The sequence below is a fragment of the Natrix helvetica genome, assembly GCF_964273705.1.
Source record: "Natrix helvetica genome assembly, chromosome: 1".
Lineage (NCBI taxonomy): Eukaryota > Metazoa > Chordata > Lepidosauria > Squamata > Natricidae > Natrix > Natrix helvetica.
In genome coordinates, this window is record NC_138548.1 from 71,166,541 (window position 1) to 71,183,026 (window position 16,486).

Consider the following 16,486-nt stretch of genomic DNA (forward strand, 5'->3'; position numbering starts at 1 on the left):
TGTATCCAGCTGTTCGTTGATGTAGAGCAGCGGATTTGCCTTTGCGGGTTTTAACCTGAGCTTATTACACCTCATACTGACCCTCATAATCTCTAAAAAACCACAGAACCTATGTGGTTTCCTAGGTGATTTCTAATGATTTCAGTTAGATATTAAAGAACATAGAAGTCTTATGCGAATCAGGCAAAACAGTAGAATCCAAAGGGTGTAATTGCATAAGTGAAGTTGTTGCAGGGGGTGACATTTCAGGAAATATTTCAGCTTCAAATGATATTAAATCACCCACCTTTATAAAGGTTCTTCTTCAGTATACAGTTCTTCTTTTAAAATGTCGATCGCCATATTTCCTTCATTTTTTGGAGCTGTGTAGTCAATATCGGGAACGGTTTCGTACCTCTCTGTTTAGATGAAAGCGATAATGTCATTGGCCGTTTCACAGTAGTCACAAACATAAGCCTGTTTTGACCGAGTCTTCCCGAGAGTATGAAGCAAACTCCTTGTCCCAACAAAAACCCCTTTTATTAATTTACTGTGAAGTCTGCTCATTCACACCCAGCAAAGTCTTTCAAGGGAGGATTTAGAGTCACAGACCTTATTTGGAGAGCTGCCAGGCCGATATCTGCAAAACTTGCCAAGGAGTCTCAGAGAGTCACAAGCCAATTAAGCGAACTAATTGTCTCCTGCAAACCCCACTCCTTCCTCTTTTATTTCTTCTGAATGGCAATTCATCATCCACCTGTGGCCTTACTCCCAAGTCGATGCCTGTTCTTTAGCTGTTCCCTTTGTCTGGCAATTCTATGCATGTGCACACTGGTAACAGGCTCCAGCTGTTCATCTGCCTCACTGATGTCTGACTCCGAAAGCAGCTGAGAACTGCCAGTTGGCCTTGGCCCTGTCTCTGCCTCTGATGCAGAGTACTCATCAGAGCCTTCCTCAGACTCCAGGATTGGCCCATGTTCCTCCCTAATCTGCTCACTATCCGAATCTGCTGCCAGCTCTGCTGGCTGTTGGCAGGCCACAACGAATCCTCAGTCACATACCTCCAGCTGAATTCCTTAATGGTGAGCTTCAAATCTCCCCCAAAATGATTGCAGTGCCAAATCATTATTTCTCAGACTTGCTTTCCCCCTCTTTTAAGTAATTTTAAGTCATGGTTTTTGTCCGTCCCCCCATGTTTCATTGGATATGAAGACTTGAATAGTGTAATTTGCCTGAATAAAACTTTCTGTATCTTTAAAAAAAAAACATATTAAATTAATAAAGTAATACTTCCAATGGTAATAGCAATATAATGTAACTTCTAAAAAAGTGCAAGAAAGCCAGGTCTGAGAAATTAAATAATAACCAGAACAACTCTTAGTTTTTACAAATATTTTGGGGAAAAGGGTACATAAGTATGGAGAAAATTTTTGACAGCTACATCATACAGAAGGTGGTGCTCCCCTCTGATCTCATATATCTCTCTTACTTTTATATATATCAAAATATCATTATTACATACATATTAGCAGTAAAAATGTACCTCAAATTCTTTAACATCTTCAATCATTTACTTTGTATCACTTCTAACCATTTCATTGTATCAACAATTGCAATGTAGTTTCAGTTCATTTCTGTGACCTAAGTTTCATTGCTGCCTCGTCCCCCTTGTCTGCTGGCAGAGCCACGGCCCCTCCCCCTTTCATATCTTGTGTACTGTCTCTTGTTTCGTTTAGGAGAGTCTTGTATTTTTCCATGAAGGCTTCCGCCTCTGTCACTGTATTAATTCTCACTCTACCACCCTCCCAGAAAATCAACAGCCCTTCTGGTATTAGCCATCTGAACCAGATATTTTTTTCATACAATTTTTTAGCTAAAGAGGAAAAACATTTCCTCTTATCTCTTACTTTCTTTGGTATCTGTTTCAAGATGGTTATTTCTTTATCCTTATATCTTAAAGATTCCCCCCTTTGAACCCTGAGAATCTCATCTCTTGTAGTCTTTCTAAAGAATTTGACATGGACTTCCCTTGGAACATTGTGTGTTCTAGCATATGCTGAGTTAATTCTATATGTCAAGTCAATATCCCACCCTAACTGTTGTTTATCTCTTTTAATATAGTCTGCTAACATTGTTACCATAGTCTCCCTCAAATCTTCACCATCTGTTTCAGGTACATTTTGAAATCTAAGAAAGAAAGACATCCTTTCAAATTCCATTTTTTCGATATAATTTTCAATTCCAATATTTTCTTTTTGTAATGCCTTCACCTCCTCTCTCATCCTCACAGCATTCTCCTCCAGAATGTCTATCTTCTGTCTATTTTGTGACGTTTGTTGTTGATTTTCTCTGAGTTGTTCATTTAAGTCCACCAACTGCTTTTTAATTTCATCCTGTCCCTTTATGATCGTCTGGAACATTTGTTGAAACATTTCTTGTGACAGCTGTCCCTCCTCAGAAGCTTTAGGTTGTAAGAAAGAAGATAGTTGTGTTTGTTCGGGAACAGGACTTGAGACAGAAGATGTTGGGGCCAAAGCCGGTTTGGGGGGGGGGCTTCTTAGCAGGCATCACGAAGTTCAGAGAAAGTTAGACAAAGTCTAGACAAAAAAATGGCGTCTGTAGGAATGCACCGTCAGGCGAGATCAGCAGGCAGGCAAAATCCAATGTGGGATATTAATCTTTCAATACAGCTCCACACCAGCTGAGATCAATTTTTTCAATCCAAGGAAAAGTATAAGAAGAGATGCCTCTAGGATTCACTGGGGTATAATAATTCCAACCCAGAAAAATTTTCAAAAGAGACAGTTCATTTATAAAGGCAATAGAAACGGGGGAAGAAAAGCCATTTTGGCTCAGCCATCCCAGAGGATCAGAGAACAACAGTTCAAAGAGTTTCCATGCATAGTTTATAAAGTCAACTCACATTCTTTCTTTTGCAATTGTTCTAGAAAGTCATTGTCCCATTGCTTGAAAGAAGTGAATATCAAAAGGTTTTTTCCCCCCCAATTCTCTCTCTCTCCTCCGAGAGTGAGATCGTGTAAAGCCGCTTTTCCGAGAGGGGGGGGAAGGAAACCCTATCCAATCTTAACACTTTTCCAAGATCGAAGAATCTTAAGAAAGCTGCTAATCCTTATCTGCTTATTTAATCAGAAAAAAAGAGACCCCGGGGGAACTCCCCCCTCACCACATTTCAGCTGTAGCCTTCCCATGTAGCATTTCTTCCGATCTCCTCAGGACGAAGGCGCGCGTGGGCATGTTGGCTCCACTGTGCACCCCGTACGCCTCCCGGCTCCTAGGGCAAAGCTGGAAGCCCCCCTGTGGCCACCGCCGTTCCAGGGGGCTCCAGCAAGCCGCCCCCTCGGCAGGATGCCCCTACGAGGCACCCTGTGCTCTCCCCTAGATCAAGGGGAGCCCACCAGGATGGTGAACGGCGGACAACATGTCCGTCATCCTCAGAAACCGGAAAAAAGCCACCAGAACAACTCTTGTTTAAATAACAAATAGAGCCGTCCTTCTCTTATTGTTTGATTTCCTTTAGTCAATCTTTAGTTTCCCATGACATCAAATGCTTAGTGCTTAATATATTGATAGATTCTGAATATTAGGATTATAACCAAGAAGAGCATACATCTCTTTAACGTTCAGTTCAAGGTTACATGAACAGTCCTATTGATTGCATTCCAAACTATGAGAATATTGCAATAGTCAATTCTGATTTATTCATAATCAGAGTAAATACATTTTGTATGCAAAATGTATTTATTAATGAGGTTAAATTTAGCATAACCATTTCTGATTTATTAACAAAACTAGAATTGTAAGCTGCCAAGAATCACTGTAGAAATTGAATAAATAAATAAAATGAAAAACACATCTTTATTAATAGTTTTTAATGTTCTCTCCCCTTACTTCATTTCCACTGTTGTCAACATTTCTAATTTTAGAAGCAGGAGGCTCTAAAGTCAAATTAGAAAAGAAAATTAAAAAGGGAAAGAAAACAAGGGCTTCTTCAAAGTTGGTGGAGACAGTGGTCATGCATGGTCATGCATGGGTTAACTCAGCCAGTAACCAATAGAACTGAGTCTACCAAAGTAATGTCATCGCCTCTGAGGAGTGTCCTCCCGCTTTTTTAGACTCAGTTCGATTGGAATTGGCTGTGCTAATTGCTCTCTCCTCAACTTATTTACTTAAAAATACTAATTGGCTACTCTAATTGGATTTCATTGGACTTTTCTCTAAAATTTGAACTTCTAAATTACTGGAGGAAGACAGATCATCACTGATAGCTCCCTTCGGAGCCAGGGCTGTCTCCTAGCCCCAAGGTTTCTTGAGAGGGACTGCCAAAGTTTCTTTGAGGCTTCTGCCTCCTGACCATGCCGGCGGCTTATAATGCCTTCCCGAACGCAGCGCTGCCTAGCACTAGCCGTTGGAGGCTCCGCTTAGCGCTGTCAACTCTGCTGGCTTTCCCTTGCTGCCAAGTGCTGCCTAATGCCGCCAAACGCCACTGCCGCTGCCAAAGCACCACCACCCCTGCTGCATACCGCCGCCATTATTTAGCACTCCTGCCATCGTTTGACTGCCGCAGCTGCCCTTCACCTCTGCAGTCTCTCCTCAGGACCACCAACTTTCCACGGCCTCGGCTACCTTGTGGCACCCAGCCCATAGGCTCTGTAGCCTCAGTGGCCATTTTGTTTTGGCACGAAGAAGCTCCGGCAGCCTTTTTTTTTTTTTTGTAAAAAGTTTTATTGGTTTTAAAAACATTTATGGGAAAAAGGTAATAGGGTACATAGAAAATTTTAGTAGCTTCCATGTTGGCAGTAGAAATCCCCCCCAATCTCACACTTTTACAATTTTAAAAATAACATGTAAAGGATAGCATAAACAGAGTTCTTACTTTGTGTCAACAACATGTTCAATCAACTCTTTCTTTGTCTCTTTCTAGTATATCAACAATTACAGTAATATTTCAGATGTTTTGTGACCTGAGCCTTTTCGATATTGCCTCCTCCTCTCTGCTCCTGGGTGGGGCCATGCCCCCCCTCCATATCTTGTACTTTGCTGCTTTTCCCCCCACCTCTGCTATCTTCGTCTTCTGGGAGGGAGAAATGTTTTTTAATAAAGGCCTCTGCCTCGTCCACTGTCTTAATTCTAATTTGACTTCTCTCCCAGAAAATCAATATTCCTTCTGGCATTAACCATCTGAACCAATTTCCTCTATTATATAATTTCTTTGATAAGGAAGCGTACTTCCTCCTTTCTTCTCTGATCTTTTTTGGAATTTGCTTTAGAATGGTAATCTCTTTGTCTTGGTATTTTAATGGTCCTTCCCTTTGGCCCCTAGTACCTCCTCTCTTGTGGCCTTCCTGAGAAATTTAACGTGTACCTGTCTTGGAACATTATGAATTCTGGCATATGCTGAATTGATTCTATAGACCAGGTCCATATCCCCCCCAGATCTGCTCTTTGTTTCTCTTAAGGTATTCTGCTAAAATTGTGCTCATAATATCTTTAAGATCTTCATTTTCTGTCTCTGGTAGATTCTGGAACCTGAGAAAAAAAGACATTCTTTCCAATTCTATTTTGGCCATAAAATTTTCCAGTTCTAAATTTCCCTTTCGGACCTCCTTAACCCTTTCTTCCATCCCAGCTGTGCTCTCCTCAAGTACTACAATTCTCTGTTTATTCTCTGCTGTATTATGTTGTACCCCTCTGAGTTTGTTTTTGAGGTCTGCCACTTCCTTCCTCAGTTCGTTTTGACCTCTCATAATTTCCTGGAACATTTGGTTGACAGATAGTTCTTTTGAACTCTCTTCAGCAGCTTCTGTTTGGAGCAATGAAGTAATCTTCGGCTGCTGAGTACTTGGACTAGAAGCCCCTGAAACCAGGGCGGAAAGTGACTTGCCCATTGGGGGTTTCTTAGGTCCCATTGTCTAAATTCAGAGATTGTAAATCTTACGCAAAGAAAATGACGTCTCCAGGCACACAGCCGGGCAGGTCCAGGGCAGCAGGGAAATCCGAAAGTAAAGAGTCAGTTCTCCTTCACTGTTCCAAGAAACAGAGGTACAGCAAGAAGGTAAAAACCAAATAAATCCAGTCCGGAAGGTCCACGAGGCAGAAGAGGTCCGGAGCACCCTCGGGAGAGGTATTAAAAAATGCCAGAAATAATTTCTTTTTCCCCCAGGGTGGTTTCAAAAAGCAAACTTCATTTGTAAGTACAATAATGAGAGCGGAGGGGAGCCATTTTGATTCCTCCTTTCCGCAGGGAGAAGAGCAAAGGTTTTTGTTTTTTTAAAAGCAGCTCAGCAAACACTCTTGCAATTGTGGCTTTAGTCTTTCTCATATAGTTAATTCAGGTGACAAGTCAGCCTTTGTTCTCTCTCCATTCCAGAGTGGAGAGAGGAAGTTTGAATGCCGCTTTGTCCAAGGGGGGGTTAGAAGAGAAAATACTCCCCCCTCCAATCTTCAGCTTAAAATAGATTGAACAAAAACTTACGATAGCCTGCTGCTTATCCGTTACCAATAATTGAAGAGATTAGGAAGGATCCTCCACAGCCAACAGTTCAGCCACGTTTCCTTTGATGTAGCTTGTTTCCTCCAGAATCCATTAGGCGAAGAGGCAAGCATGCCCCCCATTCTGCTCCCCAGCTCCTGGGGCAAAGCTGGAAAAACCCCTGCCGGCTGCCGGCGAGTCTGGGGGGCTCCAGCAAGCCGGCTCCGGCAGCCATTTTGAATACCTTCTTCACCAAGTTGTGAGTACAGGGCCATGGCTTCCTCTCCTGACCATCAGCCACAAGTGCCTCCAACTGCCAGGACTCTGGTCAAGGGGCACTAGGCCTCGGCCTGGGCCGTCAGGGCAGCTACCTCTGCTTTCTTCTTTAGTCGCTCAGCTCTCCTATGGTTAAGGCAAATCCAGGCAAGGCTTCTGGCCTGGAATTCTAGGGCTTGCAGGGATATTAACAAATTGAAGGAAGCCCTGGAATACACCGCAGATGTGTCCATGGACGCATCCTGTTTCGCATTCAAGGCCATAGCATCCTCTATCACCACCCGCCGGCTCCTTTGGTTAAAGCAGTGGCAGGCAGAGGCCCGAGCCGAGTGGAGACTTGCCTCCTCTCCCTATTCTTCCTCCCTTCTCTTTGGTCTTCCCTTGGAGCCTCTAATAGTAGAGTCCAAGGATAATCAGAAGGTCCTGCAACCAGCCACAAAAAAACAGGATGATCTGAGTCAGCCTTTTTACTGTAGGCAGCCCTTTCGAGGTCAAGACGGGGGCCCCTCCTTCTCCAACAGATCAAGCAGGAACATTCAGAGATTCCAGCCCAGAAAGTCATTCAGGGACAACAACAACCACTCCTATAAGAGGCAGAAGTGACTGCTTGGAGGATCTCCCAATTGGGGGACGTCTGGTGTCCTTCGTGGATCGTTGGGACGACATCACCAATGACGCATGGGTCAGGGCCACCATCAGATTCGGCCTTCTCTTGAACTTGCGCTCCAGCCCTCCAAACCACTTTGTCACGTGCCCAATCTCCAGAGATCCTCATAAGATCCTTATAGAGCAGGCCATCCATCATCTGCTCCACATTCAGACCATTCAACCTGTGCTTCCAGGCCAGGTGGGATGGGTTTTTTACTCTTGTCTCTTTATCGTGCCAAAGTCTTCAGGGGGCTGGAGAGCAAACCTCGATCTCAAATTTCTCAATCAATTCATCAGGTACAGGAGATGCAAATGTGATCTCCTCACATCAGTGGACCTCATGGAGGCTTACCTCCATGTCCCATTCACAGGCAACAGAGACGGTTCCTACACTTTGTCTATGGAGGCCGTCACTTTCAATATCAGGCCCTCCCCTTCGGGCTATCATCAGCCCCGACGGTTTTCACCAAACTCCTGGCAGTCGTAGCAGCCCACTTGCGAGTCAGACCCATTCAGATCATGTGCTACCTGGACGATATCTTCTTATTGTCCAGGTCACACAACCAGGCTCTTTGGGATCTCCAGGACACCTTACAGGTGCTTCAAGGGGTGGGATTCTCCATCAATCAGGAGAAAAGTCATTTTGTCCCCACCTCACACCTAGTGCACTTAAGAGCCCTCATCGATTCTTCACAGAGGAAGGTCTTCCTGTCTTGGGAACGCCAGATCAGCCTCAGGAACCTGGCCAAAGAGGTACGGAGGAGACAGCTGGTCCCTCTTCTCCAGCTGTCTCAACTGCTGGGGAAGATAGTCTCATGCTTCTCCATCGTTCCTTGGGCATGGCTTCACAGCCGCTGCCTTCAGTGGTTTCTTCTGCCATTCCAGAAAATCAACAGCAGCTGTTTCCTAGTGAAAGTCAGGTTGACTCCAGAGGTACTTCAATCTCTGGACTGGTGGATTTCCCCAGCCATATCTTGGGGATCCCTCTTCAGAGAACCTCCTCATCTTGTAGTCACAATGGATGCAAGCTTAGCAGGATGGGGCACTCACCTGGAGAATCAAGTAGCTTAGGACCTCTGGTCTGATTCCGACCTCTCCCATAGTATGAATTGGCTAGAGTTTAGGGCCATTCATCTGGCTCTCCTCCACTTCCAATCCTTGCTCCACAACACACATGTGCTGATTCGGACAGACAGCACAACAGCCAAGGCGCATGTCAATCACTAAGGGAGGACGAGGGCGGTATCTTTCATGGAGTCTGCCTTTCACCTAGGGATCTGGGCAGAAGCCAACCTTCTCTCTCTCCATGCCGAACACATCTTGGGCACCGACAACACCAGGGCAAACTGGCTGAGCCGCACAACAATCAACTCTGCGGAATGGAGCCTGAACCATAGCATCTTCAAACAGCTGTCGCCCAGGTACGGGACTCCTATTCTAGATCTCTTCACAACAGTGTCCAACAAGTAGCTGCCCAGGTACTTGTCTTGTTACATGACACCAGGCGCGGAAGGGACGGACGCCTTAAGGTGCAGATGGCCTCACGGTCTTCTGTATGCCTTCCCTCCCTTCCCCCTGATACAGAGGGTGATTCGGAAAATGATAGAGGAGGAGGCTGAGCTCATCCTAATCGCCCCTCATTGGCCGTGCCGACCCTGGTATGCGGACCTGATCAATCTCTCACTAGGCCCAGTGTGGCATCTTCCAATGACAACATCCCTTCTTCATCAGGGATCCATCCACCATCCCGACTTGCCCTGGCTCTGCCTAACCTCATGGAGGCTGAGCAGGCAGTATTGAGGGCGGCTAACCTTTCTGAGACTGTAATTCAAACCATTCAGGCTTCCTGACGCCTAGCCACTAACAGAATCTACGAATCTACGTGGCAGACTTTCATCACTTGGTGCCTTTCTCAAGATGCCACTCCCCTGGAGGCCACAGTTTCCCAGGTATTGGAGTTCTTGCAGCAGGTGCTTGATAGAGGGCTCTCGCCTAACACACTTCGGTGGCAGGTGTTGGCCCTCTCTTCAGTCCTCTCTCTTCACCGGGATGAACCTCTCTCCTTGCACCCTCATGTCCGCCGTTTCATTAAGGGCACGTCTAATCTCTGCCCTCCTGTCAGTGGTTCCAAGCAGTTCTTCCCTCTTCCAGCTTCTAGGCCAGCCTTTTCCCACCCGGGGTACAGCCTAGCTTTGATACATCCCATGCATGACCGCTGTCTCCACCAACTTTGGAGAATGGGGCGTTGGTTCTTACCTGATATGCCCCTTCTTTGGACAGGTGGAGACAGAGGTCATCCCCACCCTTTCCAGTCCTGGCCTAGTTCGCAGAGGAAGTTCTGGGAGAAATATTGGATCATCAAAGGATTGAGAGCAATCAAATAGCGCACAGCAGTCTACTTATCTCCTTCGTCAAGAAAAGCAGGAGGACACTCCTCAGAGGTGATGACATCACTTTGGTAGACTCAGTTCTATTGGTTACTGGCTGAGTTAACCCATGCATGACCATGCATGACCGCTGTCTCCACCCACCCAGAGAAGGGGCGTATCAGGTAAGAACCAACGTCCCAATCTCTTCTATGTACTGTGATATCAATGTATTTCCGGAGAAGGTACACCAATCAGCTGAGATTTAGGAAAAAGGAGGAACCTGTAACAATTTAAGGTATTATTTATTCGATAAAGCCCAAATAAGTGAAAACCTGTTGCAAAAAAAGTGACACCTCCTGTTGTGGCCCAGCAGGAGCCGTTGCAGCTGCCACTGGACTCCGAGAGTGAGGGTCCCTATGAGTCGGCTCAAGAGGAGGTGGAGGACCCTGGACAGGGTTCCGACTCTGAGCAGGGAGAGAGAGTCTGGTCGGCCACCAGGAGGCGCCTGAGGCATGGAGCAGCGGTGAGAGCCAGAGGAGGGGGGCTCCCGATGCCATGCCTTGGAGCAGTGGGGAGGAGTCACGAGACAGTGAGTCAGAGCTGAACAGGGAGTTCCTGGATGCTCGTAATCGCCGCACCCATAGACACAAGAAGCGTGGGCGTAATTATCGGCGGTAAGGGCTCTCAGCTGTTGATCAGGAGACTCCTCTCCAGGCTATAAAAGGGTTGACTGTGCATACACCCTTTGCAGCAGTCAACAAAGGACTTCTGCAAAAGTCTTGGTTTTGAAACATAGCCAGCTGGATAGCTGCTTTCGTGTCTTGTCATTGTGAGCTTTGTCATGGTGGTTTACTGCCACGGAACTGTCTGTCTGTTTGTAAAATAAACCCTGTTCCCTTGTATTGTTCCGGAGCGTGTTCTGTGTGGGCGAAGGAGGAAGGGGGGGGTGTCAGAACACCTCCCCAATAACTCAATGCCTATCAAAGGGTTTCTTAGTATCCAAAGTAATTATAATCATCAGTCTTATCTGATTTACGGTGAGATTTAAAATTTGACATTGTAAGGAAGGTTGGTGACTCTGTAAAAATCTACACATTGATTCCACACACTCATGAAGAATATAATTGATACCTATGGTAGTTGAAAATAAAGTTATGAATTCAAATGAGCAATCCCAAAGTACAAAAAATTAGTCCCAACCTCACAGTGTTTACATTCTGTAGAAATCTTGACACAAACTCAAAGCAGTCCATGGCAGTTTTGAAAGGAAAGTATGTGTTTCAATAAAATACAAAGCAGAGTCAGTAAAAGTCCAGTAGAAGTCTTGGTAACTCTGCTCCCATTGGTGTTCTTTGGAAGCACTCCAGCCTTCTCCTACTCTGGTTTTGGTTTTACAGCTAGCAAGGAGAACACAGACAAATTTTTCAGAGTCGGGGAAGAAGAGTTGAGCTTCCAAGGAGAATAGCCATAGGAAAAAGCAACAGAGATAGGCTGAAGCCAAATGCTAGGAATGCTGCCCTTGTAGGTGTTCTAAATGCTCACTGCTGAAGTTCCAGACCAGGGTGGGTTCCTGCCAGTTCTAACCTCTTCTATAGAAGAGGTTCCACAAATCTACAGTGCCGTTTAGAACCGGTTCCAGCTCCCTCCCCCCACCCATCCGCACATCATCAAGATAAAGAGCGAGAGGAGGAATTCTGGGAGTTGAAGTCCACAAATCTTAAAGCTGTCAAGTTTGAACACCCCTGGAGGTTTTTTTCCCTAAAGGGTTAGGGGTGCAAAGATCTTGTAACTTGACAGCTTTAAGACTTGCGTGCTTCAATGCTAGAGTTCCTGAGCTAACATGACTGGAGGAGGAATTCTGAGAGTTGAAATCCACAAGTCTTAAAGCTGTCAAGTTTGAACACCCTGGGTTTTTTTCTAAAGGGTTAGGGGTGCAAGTGTCTTAAAACCTGACAGCTTTAAGACTTGGCATGCTTCGAATGCCAGAGTTTCTGAGCCAACATTTTGCTTGCTAAGCAAGAGTGTTGTTAAGTCAGTTTCACCACATTTTACAAGTTGGCCATGCCCACCCAGTCACATGGCCAGCAAGCCACTCCCACAAAGTAGGCCACACCTACAGAAGAGGTTCTAAAAATTTTTGAAACCCACCACTGTTCCAGACTGAGTGAAAAACAGCTTGTAATTGATTAATTCACACACTTTCCCAAACATTAAGTACCACCACACAAACAACACACCTACAAGCCTTTCCCATCAATTTCCAATAATAAAAAGAAAAGGAAAAGATAAGACCACTGATCAGTCAACTCACGTACTCTTTCACTGAAGTCTCATCAAACACTGCCTATGGTCTTCAGCTCTTCCCTTGCAACTAGGAAATCAGACAAACAACCCTGATCAGCAAAGAGGAAGTTTATACAAACTTACACATGTACAAGTGCAGAACTTATTTGTTTTATTTCCTGTAAACCATCTTGAGTCGCTGTGAGCGAGTAGGCGGCAATATAAAATTTCCAAATAAAATAAAATTAAAATTAACTATCATGAAACCAAACCAGTGGTGGGATTCAACATTTTTTACTACTGGTGCTGCGGGCGTGGCTTGGTGAGCATGGCAGGGGAAGATTACTGCAAAATCCCCATTTCCTCCCGATCAGCTGGGACTCGGGAGGAAGAATAGATGGGGTGGGGCCAAACTACTCAAAATTTCCGCTACCGGTTCTCCAGAACTGGTCAGAACCTGCTGAATATCACCTCTAAACTAAATCAAGGGGAATGCAAACACACATAGAGTAGAAAAATATTTTCACATATTTAAAGGAAACCTTACAAAAGAAATCAACCTTCCTTTCCCATTCCCTTCAAAGGCGGTGGGTGTGGGTCGCAAAAAAGACATTCATTTGGAATAAAACTGCATAACAAATCTCTCTTAGGCAAGGGTATATTCAGGCATTTACACAAATGGACAAGTTCACCTTTCTCTCAAAACACAATTCATTGACGATGGAAAGTCCTTTTGTTAGTGAACAAGGCTTCCTCAGTTGCACTATAGCCAAAGACATGGAGAGAAAAACAAGAATTGTTGCAATTTCCCATGCCTTCCTTTCTGAATCACTTGCATTCATTGCCATCAATGGAGATTTAGCTAGTCAGCACTTTCTAATTCCTTTTTATTGCTGCCACAAGCAAAGGTTCTTGTAACTTACTTTTCCTTTCTTAGATCTAATCCTCTTCATACACCTCATCATTGCAAACTTCTACCTACTCCGGACCTATCTTCTTATTTCAAAGCTTACACTAACAAAATAGTACTCTTCTCTATCTTTTTCCTGTGCCTCACCTCATAAACCTTAGCCAAATTCTTAATTTTGAACACTCACCTTTTCAGGCTGTCCGAAACCAGAAGGGGACACTTCGCCATGGCCAATTCACTGCAGGATAGCTTGCCTCAGGACAGTTCAACAATTCAATTTAATTACAGTATTTAAAATAATTAATAAATATTTTGATTCTGTCATCTACATTTCATTTTGTTCCTTCTTTTGCATCCTTTCTTTAATGATTCTATTCCACCATTTCTTCAATATTAGTGTAACGCTTGTCCCACAGAGAGTTGTCCCATGGCGACTTGGCTGTGATGAGTTATCCTATACTTGTCCAGAATATTAGTTTCATAATTCTGGAGATATACCGGATGAGCCCAGACTTAAGTTCCTCAATAGGCAGGGGGGAAATTGAGTTGGGATCTTCTCCTGAATCATGGGCTGCTTACACCCTTCTTAAGTTTTCCAATCTGTCTTAGAACATTGTTTATCAGAAATTTCAAAATGAAGCATTCATTTTTTCAAGAGAATGATAGCTAACTTCCCTTTATCTCATCTACCTAATTGAGTCTCTGCTTCATGCACTGCACTTGTAGTCTACAACAATTCAGTCATTCTTCAAGATTGTAAATCATGAGCAAGAACTTTTAAAATGACAAGTACCTTGCCCTAACTGGATTTCTGCGCCTTCAGTTCAGAGGTGGTTTCCTACCGGTTCGGACCAGTTCGGCTGAGTAGGTAGTAACTCAGCCTGCCACGCCCCCAAACCGGTTCTCTCAGCGGCACCTATGGTGACGCCATCTTGTTTTTTTACTTCTGCGCATGCACAGAAGCATTTTTTAGTACTGAGCATGCGCACGCGCAGCACGTCCCTGAGCAAACCGGCAGTAGCAGCAGACGGAAACCACCCCTGCTTCAGTTCCTCTGTTGAATCAGGAATAATTCTGGTGTCTTGTTGTTCAACTGGCTTCAACAGCTTCTCCCTTTGAAGTAAAGGAGGGGAATGGCATTTTCTGCTTTCTGTGTCTTCACAGTTGGTTCTGTAGTTTATTGCCATAAATAGAGCAATACCTTAAGAGAATTTTCTGCATATCTATTCAGAGCTGCACTGGACTGAGGGTTTATGTTGCGATATAGGATATACTGTGTTTATGTATATGTAAATAATTTAAGTAAATGTTTTTTAAGGATGTCCATCTCACAATAGTGATACTAGGAAACATATAGGATTAAAATGACGCTTAACTATGTAAACCATAGTGCTAAAGATAGAAAAAATAAAGCCAACTCATAAAGCCAACCCATAAAAATAACATTGCCAGCTGAACTTCCTTACCCACCTGGCACAAGTTCCTGCTGGAGCAGCCAAATCTTTACAGTCTTACAAAAATCTAACACAATGTGAGACAAATGCTCCCACAAATAGCCTGGTCCAATATATTTCTTAGCTTAGGCACCAACTAATTCACCTCTCTTGTCTTCAACAATCCCTTAGCCAACAACCCATTCCACACACCACATACATCTTCATTCTCTCTCCCCCCAACCCTGTTCTCACCTGGAGTAGGGAAAAAACCAAGAGTCTGCCCTTATAACTCTTGCTTCTTGCACAAAGGGTAAGAGTAACAATATTCCAGGGTAGTACTTTTTTTTAGAGTTCTTTTGCGTATAATTTAATTTCCCAGGTCTGGTGACCGGCGCCTATACTAGAACAGATTGGGTCATTCTAAACTGGTCAGTTCTCTGTCAATGCAATAAGGGCAGAGAAATAACTGCATCGCTTTACCATGAAGTAATCCTGTCCATGTTTGGTTAGATTTGTCCTTCATTTTCCTCCAGTAGTGCTACCGGCATCTCTTGGGGCCATTTCACCACTGGAAAAAAAAACAGGGGACCCTCTAGAATTAACAAGTAGAGAGTACACATTCTGATTCAAGATCAAACTTGCTCTCTCACTCGATGTGGTGATTAGAGTATTCAGCTGAAAACCAGGAACTCCGGAGCTCTGATTAACAGGCCTTGGGACAAAGCACAGATGGTTGAAAGGTGACATCAGTAATAAATACTGAGATCTCCTGCCCTGAGAACAGCCTACCTCCAGTCACCCATCATATCATCTTTTGCCCACCACCCTAATAGCTTTCCCTGCCCCTTCTTCCTAGCCAACCCAGTTTCCTGCACTTTATCTCTTCCATCCTCAAGCCAAAGGACCCGAATAGACCATCTAAGCTATCCAGCATGACATTGAGAAGCTGGCACTAGTCTTGAAGATGTTTCCGCCTTGCACTTTTTCTTTTGTTTGTAAATGAAATTTCAGTTAGGGTTAAGCACCTGCTGAAAACTGAAAACACAAGGAGCAGTGCATCAGCACATTCCTTGAGAAAGATTCATGGATGTTACAAAGGCCTTGATCACTGAAGCTTTCACATAGCATGGAAGTTAAAATCCCACCCCATCTTCAGCAGTTGTCTATTATTTTCTTTTGTGTATGGAAGTTAACATATCTAAGGATATTTGCATGTGACTGTGCATGTCAGGCCCCTTTTTTCTGCTTTCTGCTGATGGTGCATTTCTGTATATTTGCGAGGTGCCAAATGAGGAAGGGAGGAAAGGGTACACCAGTGTACAATGAGGCTAAAACATGTGGGGAAAGTATTGTTAGGAGTAGTCAAGCAAAAAAGACAAGAAGGTTTGTAAGATATTTTAAGAAATGAACTTATATATTTATTACATTTATAAACCACCCATCTCCTCACAAAGTGAGTTTGTTTAGCACTTGGATGAAAATCATACTCAAAGCACTACAGTGCATTCAATATTCTGTTCATGGTATCAATTAAACTGATGCAAAGATACCAATGAAGCACAGTGGTGTGCAGCCTGTAGCCTTAGGGCTGCATTTGCCATCCAAATCCTTTTTTGAAAAGTTCCGGAATGGTCCTGGCCAATTTCAGTGGCAAGATTGCTGAAAAATTGTTCAGCTGATTTTCTAACATTTTGAGGCAGAACACATGCAAGACCAGTAATTAAGTCTTAAAATAAATGTAAACCCTGGAAAGAAAAATACTCTAATGAAGCACACCAAATCCAGATCCTCAAAATCTGGAAAATACTGGCCCCATCTATGTGAGGAATCCCCACCCACTTCGTATAATTTCCTCATGCGTTGTGATCATTGGACTCTCCCTGAAATGCTAAATACAGGCTATTGGGTAGCTCTGCCTGAAATGCGCAGTTCAGTAGGAGGGGTTTCCTTAGACAGGTCAGACGGACCTGTTTGCTCCACAGCTCTGCTTGGTGGAAGCTCCTGGAACCTTTCACAGGCCGCGACTGGAGCTTCTAGAGCTGGTTTGCTCGGAGCTCGCTGCGGGCCTGCATCATAACCAGATAAGTTTCCCGGT